Genomic DNA, 10395 nt, shown 5'->3' with positions numbered 1-10395 from the left:
GTGGCATGCATGATTTCTTTGCTGAATCAAAATTTGTGCTTAAATTTAGAATAACATTTTCTCAAAGTTCTATGATGTTCACAAAATAATGGCTTCTGAAATGATATAATTTTAAGTTTAAATCTCTCATATTGTCCTTTTTGCCATTATTTTTGACAACAGGTCAAATAAAAATTGAACTTTTATTTTCAGTAATGTCTTGTTTCAGTGGTATAAATACTTCTACCTCTCCATGATAAATTTCAGATTATGGATGTACTTACAATAAATGCACACTCATGTAGCAACTTGATATACCATTTTTGCTATAAAATGTATCATAGGAACAACTGATTCAAGAGGATGGAAATGTAACTCAAGAAATAAGACACTGATAGTTTTAAGAATATTTTACTTCTGTTTTTTATATAATTTATTTAATCATACATTTATATAAATTAATGTTATTAATGTCTAGGCTTAATGACTGACTCATAACATTCCTGAAAGGTTAATAGTCCTTTCTCATGAGCTCATAAGAGCTGGCGCCAGTTCGCCACTGGTTGTCTGATGATTCAGTAACACTTTCTAAAGAAGGTGACGTCTTAACAGGTAAGTTGTAAAAAGGTAAGAAGAAATGGGCTGCCAAAGAGACTTGTACATGGAAATAGAACTAAGCACTCTAAGGCAAAATAGGTAGATATAATGGAGGTGGGTAGTGGAAAATTACATGTATGGACATAAATGTATGCACTGGTGAATTTAAGCTTGAGTTGACATTCTCAGAAAACAAGAGCATGATAGGAAAGAGTCTGGGAACTATAGCCAGGAATTAGAATTCATTCCATGACCGACTGGGAGCTGCTGATTTAAAGCAAGGGAGCAAAATATTCACATTTATAGCGGAAGAATTATCTGGCCAGTGTTTGCCGAAAGAACTTGAGAAGGTACCATGCTAGAGATATTAAAACCAGATCGGAGGCTCTGGCCGTGGTTCTGGTAATGATGATTTGAGCTGATACAGGACACTCATATTTAAGGAGAGAGAGGAGGTGATAGATTCCATACATTTTTAAGAGGTAAAGTCAGTGGGACCAGTGATTGATTAGGAATGGGCAGTGGTGTGGGAGAAGCAGAATTTAATGATAGCTTACAGGTTTCCAGCTCAACATTTGAATTATGAGGCTGTGGCCATGAAATCGAGTAAGGGGAAGAGGATTGGATTTCTGAGGAATGCTAAGTAGCTGAGTCCATTACTATTTTTTAAGTCATTGCTTGACATCCATGTTTTACTTACAATGAAACAGCAAAATTTAAAGCCAAAAGTTTCTTGATTGTGTTTATAAGTGATATACAAGAAGAATATCTAGAGTTGCAGGTTGAATGTGAATTTGGCGGGGCAGGCTTTCACAGCCTCCAGTGTGCAACTTCTCTTGCATTTCTTCATGGACGTTTCCCCAAGTTGATATTCAAAAGATACTCTTAGGTATGCTTACAGAACTGGACATTTGAAAATGAAGCATTCAACCACCTGTTTCTTTGGAGAAGTGTGCATTCACTTTCTTACTAGAGCTGCTATGCCTTGAGAGAAGGACTTGTGTCCTCTAGCCAGTCTTCATCTGGATAAGGCAAAAGAAAGACATACAAGGGGCTTAGTTTACCTATATAAGAGCTAATTTAAATAAATTTTAAGTGTGCGACTGTAGACAATATTTTGATATAGAACCTAGATATGTTGAGTTTCTGGGTCAATTTTAGCTCTATGCTCCAAATGTATTTAATCAAAAATTATATATATATATAATCTCTATATATATTCAGAAATGTATTCAGAAATATACCTAATATACCTAAAGTATCCAGTTCTCAAACTTGAACTGCAAAAATTCAAGCAATTTCAGAAATCAGAGCCACAAAACCACTTAACTGTCTTTACATTCATTTCCCATTTCCAGTATCTTTTTATAGAAAGTAATTTTCCTGTGTGAATGCATATCTCGATTTCTGTGGTGTTGACTGCCATAATCACCTTCAAGAGAAAATGTAATTTCTGTTTAAACATATAGGTACTGTGGCTTCAGCATATTCTTTTGTTGTTGTTGGTGGTAGTCATGGAGCTTGACTTCAGAGCCTAAATACTCTCCCTGAGCAATATTGCTCAAAGTTAGTGCTCTACTACTTTGAGACACAGCCTCATTTCCAATATATTTTTTTCATTTATTTTGTCACAATTGGTAATATATGCTGTGATTGGCACTGGAGTGTATTTTTGGGTCCATGAAACCACATGTATCAGAGAATTAGTTTAAGAAAGTCATTATAACTTTTCTTTGTTTGTGGGTCATGGAGCTTGAACTCTGGGCCTGAGCACTGTCTCTGAGCTCCTCAGCTCAAAGCTACCTACCACCCTACCCTTGAGCCAAGCCCCACTTCCCATTTTCTAGAGGTTAATTAGAGAGAAGAGTCTCAGCTCCTTTTGTCCCCGGGCTGCCTTTGAACCTTGATCCTCAGATCTCAGCCCCCTGACTAGCTAAGATTACAGGTGTGAGCCACTGCGCCCTACACTAAAACTTCTTAGAGTAGAGATGAATATTTATTTGTGCTTGTAAGTTCTCATTAAATATACAATAGAATTAATCAGGTCCATCTGTATCTTTGAGCTTGTGTATGACTGTGTGTGGATATAAATGTGCATTTCATATATGCTCACAGGTAATATATATATATATATATACACACAGAGTATGTTGAGATAAATAAATAAAATTCTCTGTAATTATCATGAAGGGGCATTATTGGATATTTTTCAATGCCACACTAAGAAATCATTGATTTCTCTATTCGTTCATGCAGAAACAATCCCTTGTATATCTTATCTAATAAGACATAAAAGTCATCTATTCATGTGGTTGTAAAGGTATTCAGCTTTGTGAATGATTTGATGTTTGGGTCTTTGGGGAGCATCTTCTTGATCCCCAAGATCAGAATGACATACATGAACACATTTGAATAAAATCTGGATGTCCAGGGCCTTTTGGTCTGATCTCCAGACCCAACTCACAGGGAAGAAACAGTCTTACATTCCTTCTACCTGCCTGCATGGATTCATTTTCCATAATGAAGGAGCCTGTGGTAGAGGAAAGACTCCTCTTTCAAGCTGGGCTTTTTTTTTTTTAAGTCACTTAATTCTTTATATCCCCAGGATGTAATTATCTCATGATAGGCACCTTTGTGTCTAATGACTTAATGAGGTAATCACATAACTGCTGTAAGTGATGTTTTGTGAGATGAAAATATGTAATACGTAGTAAATCATCAAAGCTCCCCAATTCTGGCCAGCCAAACAGACTGTTCTGTAAGCAAGTGGAATTTCTGTCTTCACTGGACAGGTCCTTTCTATTTTTGTAGGAGTAAGGTGGGAGGAGAAAGTACTTCTTCATACTAAACAGGTTGGGGGAGAGTGTAAGGGTGTTTGCCCTGGATCCAATGTGTTCTTATCTGCCCTACATAAGTACATGCAAAGTTTAACACTTAATTACTGTTTTTCCTCAAAATAAGGCCCGTTAGCTAGCAAGCAACAGCAGCTGCATGCACTGCAGTTTTCTTCTTTTGCTTTTTTCATTACTGTGAGCAGATAAGTAATTGGTGTTTTTGGAACGTGAATATTTCTGCTGTATTCCCATATTCAGAAGCACATACTTACCTGCAAATGACTCCAGACAGTATGTTGCCGAAGGTCATTAAACAATTCAGAATGACTTTCTTTCTAAAGGTGGCACAGCTTTTATCGAAACGATGGATACATTACTTATGTAAGAAGGGTTTTGTTGTGAAAGTTGACAAATGATGTTTTACTTTGCCCAAAGTGTGATAACCCCCAAACAAAATGCAATGATATCCACGTGAGAAAAGTAACAACAATAAAAAATAACAAACCTGTCTCTGCTCTTGTAACTTTCTGATCTAATCCCCTTAATTTCAAAGGTTGTGATTTTTTTCCAGTAGTTATATAAGTGAACACTGTAATACATTAAGCCACTTTTAAATTAATGCTATGACTAGTTGATACTATGCAGTATTTTAATTAGTTTACTCAAAATATTTTTTATTCTCTTCATTTAATCTTTTACTTTTTCCAGAAAGGCTTATGGCTTATTTCAAACTTATCACTCGAAAAAACAATACTAGAATTCTACATTATCTTTATCGTCCTTTTCTCAATGGCATATATTCATGCAGTAATTCATTTACTTGTTTTTGTTCAAGTAGATTTCTATAAAATTGATATTTTATTGTATCTACTGCTATAAAATAGGCATTTTACATATATTATATCCATGCCAAGCATTCTTTTGTTGTAAGTTATTTAGTTATTATTACTTTTACTTGGGAGAGAAAAATGCCTTTTATCTTTTTGTTTATTGGCTGCTCACATCTCAGAATGTTTGAAACTTCTTATGTGAATATGCAAAAAGTGAATTTTTCATTGAATTTTATTGTCTACATAATGTTTAAAAGGGGTATAGTTATAGTTATATTTGTCAGGTAGTGGCTGCATTACTTCTAGAACATTGATACCCCTTCTCATGTTTTTGTCCCCCTTTCCCTCCCCATACACCTTCCCAGTCATCTTGTGAAACTAGATTCTGACAGAGATCAATATTTTTTACCTGTTGAAATGACAAATAGAAGAGTTTACCCTGAATGTTTTTTGTGTGTATGTGTGCCTATACTGGAGCTTGAATTCATGGTCACGCATTTATGCTTAGCTGTTTTGTTCGTTTGTATGATTGTTTGTTAGCCAGGCCTGGAGCTTGAACTCAAGGTAGAGTCACAGATCTTATGCTTCTTTTTGTTCAAGGCAAGCACTCTACCACTGGAGCCTCAGCACCATTTCTGGCTTTTTTCTTTCTATTTATGTGCTACAGAAGAATTGAACCTAGGGCTTCATGTTTGCTAGGCAAGCACTCTCATTAAGCCACATCCCAGCCCTATGCTTAACTGTTTTATTCAAGGCTGGCACTCTACCAGTTGAGTTATGCTTCCAGTACTAGCTTTTTGAAGTTTCATAGGAGATGAGTGTCATAAGCTTTTCTGTCTGTGACTGTCAGATATTATGCTCCTGAGTAGTTAGCTTACCAGTGTAAGCTACCAGTGCAAGCTACAGTGCTAAAGGACACTGGGCAGGCCCAGAGTTCAAGGCCCAGTGCCTACACAAACACGTACAAAAAGGAGAAAATGATAAGTTCTATCTTTTTTTTTTTTTCTGTCAATTGTGGGCTTTGAGCTCTGGGCCTGGGCAATGTCCCTTAGCAATTCAGCCCAAGGCTAGTGCTTTGAGCCACAGCGCCGCTTATGGTTTTCTGGTGGTTAACTGGAGTCTCATGGTCTTTCATGCCCAGGCTGGCTTTGAACCTCGATCCTCAGATCTCAGCCTCCTGAGTAGGTAGGATTATAGGCATGAGCCACCAGCCAAGTCCTCCAACTTTTTAATATGGTAATATTTAATTCTACTGTTATAATAGTTAACTATCTGTTCAATATTTTAATATTTAATATAAAACTTAACTAGTCTTACCATAATAATGTGACAAAATGCAGGAGCCATTAAATTTCAATATGTAGTTTTGAGGAACCCTGTTCAAACCAAAATGCTGAGCCTTCTTCCATAAATATGTATAAAGCAGAGCTGGAGCAGCAAGAAAGGTACCTGGTCATGACAGATTTAATCATAATTTTGTAAAGAACAAAGCAAGACTTCTGGTAGGAGTGGGTACCATCAGCAAAGCCTCTTTATATGGTAATGAGCTGTCTCCCACTTTGACTTGCTCCTTGAGAGACACCATTATCTGCCTTGGGGGAGACAGAGAGGATATTAACCTAACAGCACACTCTGTCTAGTGGGTGATGCTCTTTCAGGTTACTTAGGGAAATAATTTTTCCCCATTACCTAACACTGACTTTGTGCAGACCCGATGGGTAATTTCAAAAAAGAAAATGGACAGATATCTGGACTCATTCTCAAATGGTATAGGCACTAGATATTAGCTCATTGTAAATTTTCAGAAAGAAGATTCATGGAAGTTTCCTGGGTTGGAGAAAGGATCTGAAAAGTGAAGAAAAGTCAGAGCTCACTGAAAGTGATTGTTTAGAAGTAGGAAGGGATAACTACTTAGTTAACACAGGAATGACTTGAGGACACACTACCCCAGAACAGAGTATCATGACTATGATAAGCTGGGGAGGTTGGAGAATAGCTGTGGAGAGCAGGACTTTGTAACCTGTCACCGATGAAGCATCCCATACCGTCTTCTAGTGACAGCTTGAAGGGAAGACACAGGGATGCCAAAGAGTCTGAACTAAAATGCCCTCCCAGAATCTTCCTATTTGACTGCTCAGTGTTTCTGCTCTCTATCTTGTCTCTCATGGTTTTCCACATTTGATTCCTTTCTCTTATCATCATACATATGGTTACAACAGTAAGGTTCAACCAATATGAGTCTGAACAAGCTGTATGCTTCAGGGAATCCCAGCCAAGGAACTTAGTATGCAAAGAACTTAGGTAATTATGGTGTTCTTCTCTTACTGAGCTACATTTCTAACATATGCTTATAAATATAGGGAAAAATGCAGGGATAGTAAAACTCAGCAGTAACATTTTTTATTGTTATTGTAAACGTGATGTACAGAGGGGTTACATTTGCATAAGTCAGGTAATAAGTACATTTTTTTGTAGTAACACAATTTTATAGATTACTATTTGTATGTATAGCACAGTGTTTGGTCTCTTTGATTGGAGGAAATGCTTGAATGAAAAGTAAAAAGAAGAGCATAATATTTTCTCTTTATTATTTGTGATATATCATTTGACAATATATGCTCCTATCCTTCTTTTTTGCCAATGATTGATGCATTATCCTATCCAGTTTGTTTCTCTTTAGCAAAAAAGTAAAACCATTAGTTAGAAAAGCCAGTTAGCAAGATGGGGGAAGAGTGTTTAAAATGAGCAAGAAATTTAAGGACCACAATGTCCAGATCAGTTTGAGTTTTTATCAACTGGAGATCAGATGACCTTGAAAGTTGTAGCTATTGGCCTGTTGAAAATGAGTCTTTCAGGGATTAATATTTTACTTCTCTCAAAGGAAATCTAAGATGTGAAGTTGCATTAGCTCTGTTTCATATTTTCTGTTTTTAATGAAACCACTATAAGCCAAGCCCATCAGTGAATTCTTTTTTATGCCCACCTCTGATCTCCTGTGGTGCTCATATCCAAAATATCCAACCTCCGTGGAGATTAAAAACAGCTGGTTGTAATTTGTAGCTTTAGGATGCTCACTGAACCTCCAGTTTAATTGGTGGCCATTATTAAATTGTCTATCAGATGTTACATTCCCAGGCTAAATGATTTCTGTTCTTTAACCTTCCTTATTACCCTCATTTTCTAGTCTGCAAGCCATCCTGGTGGCTCAGCGAAAATGTTCACTGGAAGATGTTGTAGGATGCATGTATGGAAACTACTTCCTCATGAGAATTCATGGCCAAACTTCTGAAGCCAGGAGACCAAGCAGATCTCAGTATAGGCTTACCAGACTGAACAGTATCTTGTTAGAATCATGAATTGATGGAAAACCAGTATTTCTGGAATGATTAAGTTTGCATAGCTATTTCAGGTCAAATGTAAGCAGGAGTCAGGTATCAACCTGAGTCAGTTGCTCAGGGCTCAGGCTTAAGGATCTGGCTGTCCAGGCCAGGTAAGGTGGGCAAGCATGAGTAACAAAACCAGGAAAAACCTGTGTGCATATAGTACCAAGAGAAGGAAATGTAAATGCATAGCCAATGCTGTGCTACCTAGATAAAATTTCTCTTGGCCTCCTACTGAGTGGCAAATGTCTATCATTGACTGACCTCTCTATCCTCCACACATTCATATCCATACATGGGATAAGGGCACAGAGGCTGGAGTAAAATATGGAGACCAACTATTAACATCTTTTAAAACGTGCATGAATGACTGTCACGGAACAGTCATTTAACAAATATCTGTTTTTTAAATTATTATTATTTTTTAATTTGGTCCTGGGCCTTGAACTCTGTGCCTGGGCACTGTCTCTGAGCTCTTCAGCTCAAGGTCAGTGCTCTACCACTTAAGCCACAGTGCCACTTCTGGTTTTCTGATGGTTAATTAGAGATAAGAGTCTTACAGACTTTCATGTCCCGACTGACTTTCAACCTCAATCCTCAGATCTCAGCCTCCTGAGTAGCTAGAATTACAGGCATGAGCCACCAGTACCAAGCCATAAATATCTGTTCTATACTGTTAAAAAAATTCTATCTGGTGAAGATAATGTAACCCTTCTTTTAATTACAATTAAACAAACCTTTGAGACTGCTTTTTGATGTCCTTATTTTAGGTACTTTGAATCAGTAGACTAAAGCTCAATGCAAATAGTAAACAAAAACAAATTAAGCTTAACTAATCAGAATTTTGCACTTTACTTCTAGGCTATACCTAATACAGCCACTGTATCAACTTTAAGTGATGTCTCTTAATGTAATATGAATTCATCCCCACGAAGCTCATTGTCCTTGCTGGATGGGCCTTCAGAACTGCTTCATATTCGGAATGTTGCTTGATTCACAAAAATGTTCATTCATTACATAACGTGTGTGTGTGTGTGTGTGTGTGTGTGTGTGTGTGTTGGTGAGTTTGGGCCGTTACTCGGACTTGAACTCAGGGCTCTGTACTCTTGCATGGCTTTATCATTCAAGGATGTCTATGGAGCCATAGCTGCATTTCCTACACAAATACTTTCGATTGTTTATTATAATCTACAACTAATAGACTAATATCTGAACCCAAGTATCTTACATTCTGAAAAGAAGCTGGTAACTATAATAATTAAAATTTTATATTGAAGAGGAATAAAAATACGCATCATAAAAATAACAGGTAGAGTTTTTCTAAGTCTTTCCATTTCCTAACAAATGGGGCGATGTCATTCTTTCTGATGAAAGGACCTGGAGGATATAGAAACAAAAGCTATATAATGAATGATTGTTGTCCTTAAGGTACTATGTTATCTCTCATCTCTTTTGCTGTCCCTTGGTTATCTCATATTGTTACAGTATCTCACTTTGTTATATGATATATTGGATATATTTGTATTTGGTTATTGAAATTGGATAGGGAAGGGGGAAAACAAGATGAGGGGTGGGGGTGGGCGGGAGGGAAATTGGGACCAAGACATGAGAAAGGGTATCAATGGATGTGAATTAATGCACCCCCTATCTGGCAAATATAAGGTAACCCTTCTATTAATTACAATAAAAATATATGAAAAAATAACAAGTAGAACTTCAATTACTCTCTTAGCCTATTTATAAGAGAAACAGAAAGAGAGAGCCTTCGCTTTTTAAAACTTCTTTTTTATTATATGCAACATTTCATGCCTTAGAAAGTCTTTTTCCATTACTTTTCACTTTTGGTTTAGGTAAGATAAAAGGAATGAGTTTTATGAAGAGACACGAGATGAACCCCGATATTCATAGCTCCAAGCTTTGTATCTTCTAGCATTTTCTTTAAAAATAAATTTTGTTGCGTATTTTTCAGCTTCATGAAGTTAAGACACTAAAACTAGGTAGGAGTTGAACCCTATTTTTACAGTTATAAACATGACTAATGGGGCCAGGACTGTGGCCTAATGCTAAAGTACTCACCTAGCATGCACCAAGCCCCGGGTTCAATTCTTTGACACCATATACATAGAAAAAGACAAAAGTGGCACTGTGCCTTAAGTGGCAGAGCAATAGCCTTGAGCAAAAAAAAATAAATAAATAAAATAAAATAAAGACTTTGCCCAGGCCTTCAAGCTCCAGGACTGACAAAAAAAGTGATTAATGAAGGAAGGTCTTAACAGAAGTTTTTATAGTATGAAATATATTTGCTTAAACCCATGTGCTTTTCAGAAATGATTGTGGTACTTTTGTTAAAATTGATATTCTTTAAGGCAAATGGGTTTAAAATAACACAGATGAAGATCAGGAACAGGATGAAGAAGAAAAGTAAAAGAAGTAAAAAAGTCCGCAGGACAGGCAAAAGAGTGTAGAATTTCAATGGTTAATGATAAGACAAAACTCAGAAGCTTTGGCTTTAAACCCACTTGGTTTCGGAGATTTCTTCCCAACTAAATATTAAAAGATATGTTAATAATATGTGAATTTCAAGTTATCCTAGATAACCATTATTTTCCTAGAAAGAAATAGAATTCTGAAAAGAATTTGTATTTTTACTCTCAGCTGGGGAAAACTAGAATTATTGATGTCATGGAAAAAGTTTCCTATATTCCTTTGAGTGACAGAATCAGATATCAACCTTGTCAGATAAACAGTCAGGTCTGGGATTAATTCTTTGGCCAA

The sequence above is a fragment of the Megascapheus bottae genome, chromosome 14, assembly GCF_031878675.1.
Source record: "Megascapheus bottae isolate mThoBot1 chromosome 14, mThoBot2.hap1, whole genome shotgun sequence".
Taxonomy (NCBI): Eukaryota; Metazoa; Chordata; class Mammalia; order Rodentia; family Geomyidae; genus Megascapheus; species Megascapheus bottae.
The sequence above is the reverse complement of the archived record's forward strand: the minus strand, read 5'-3'. Positions refer to the sequence as shown.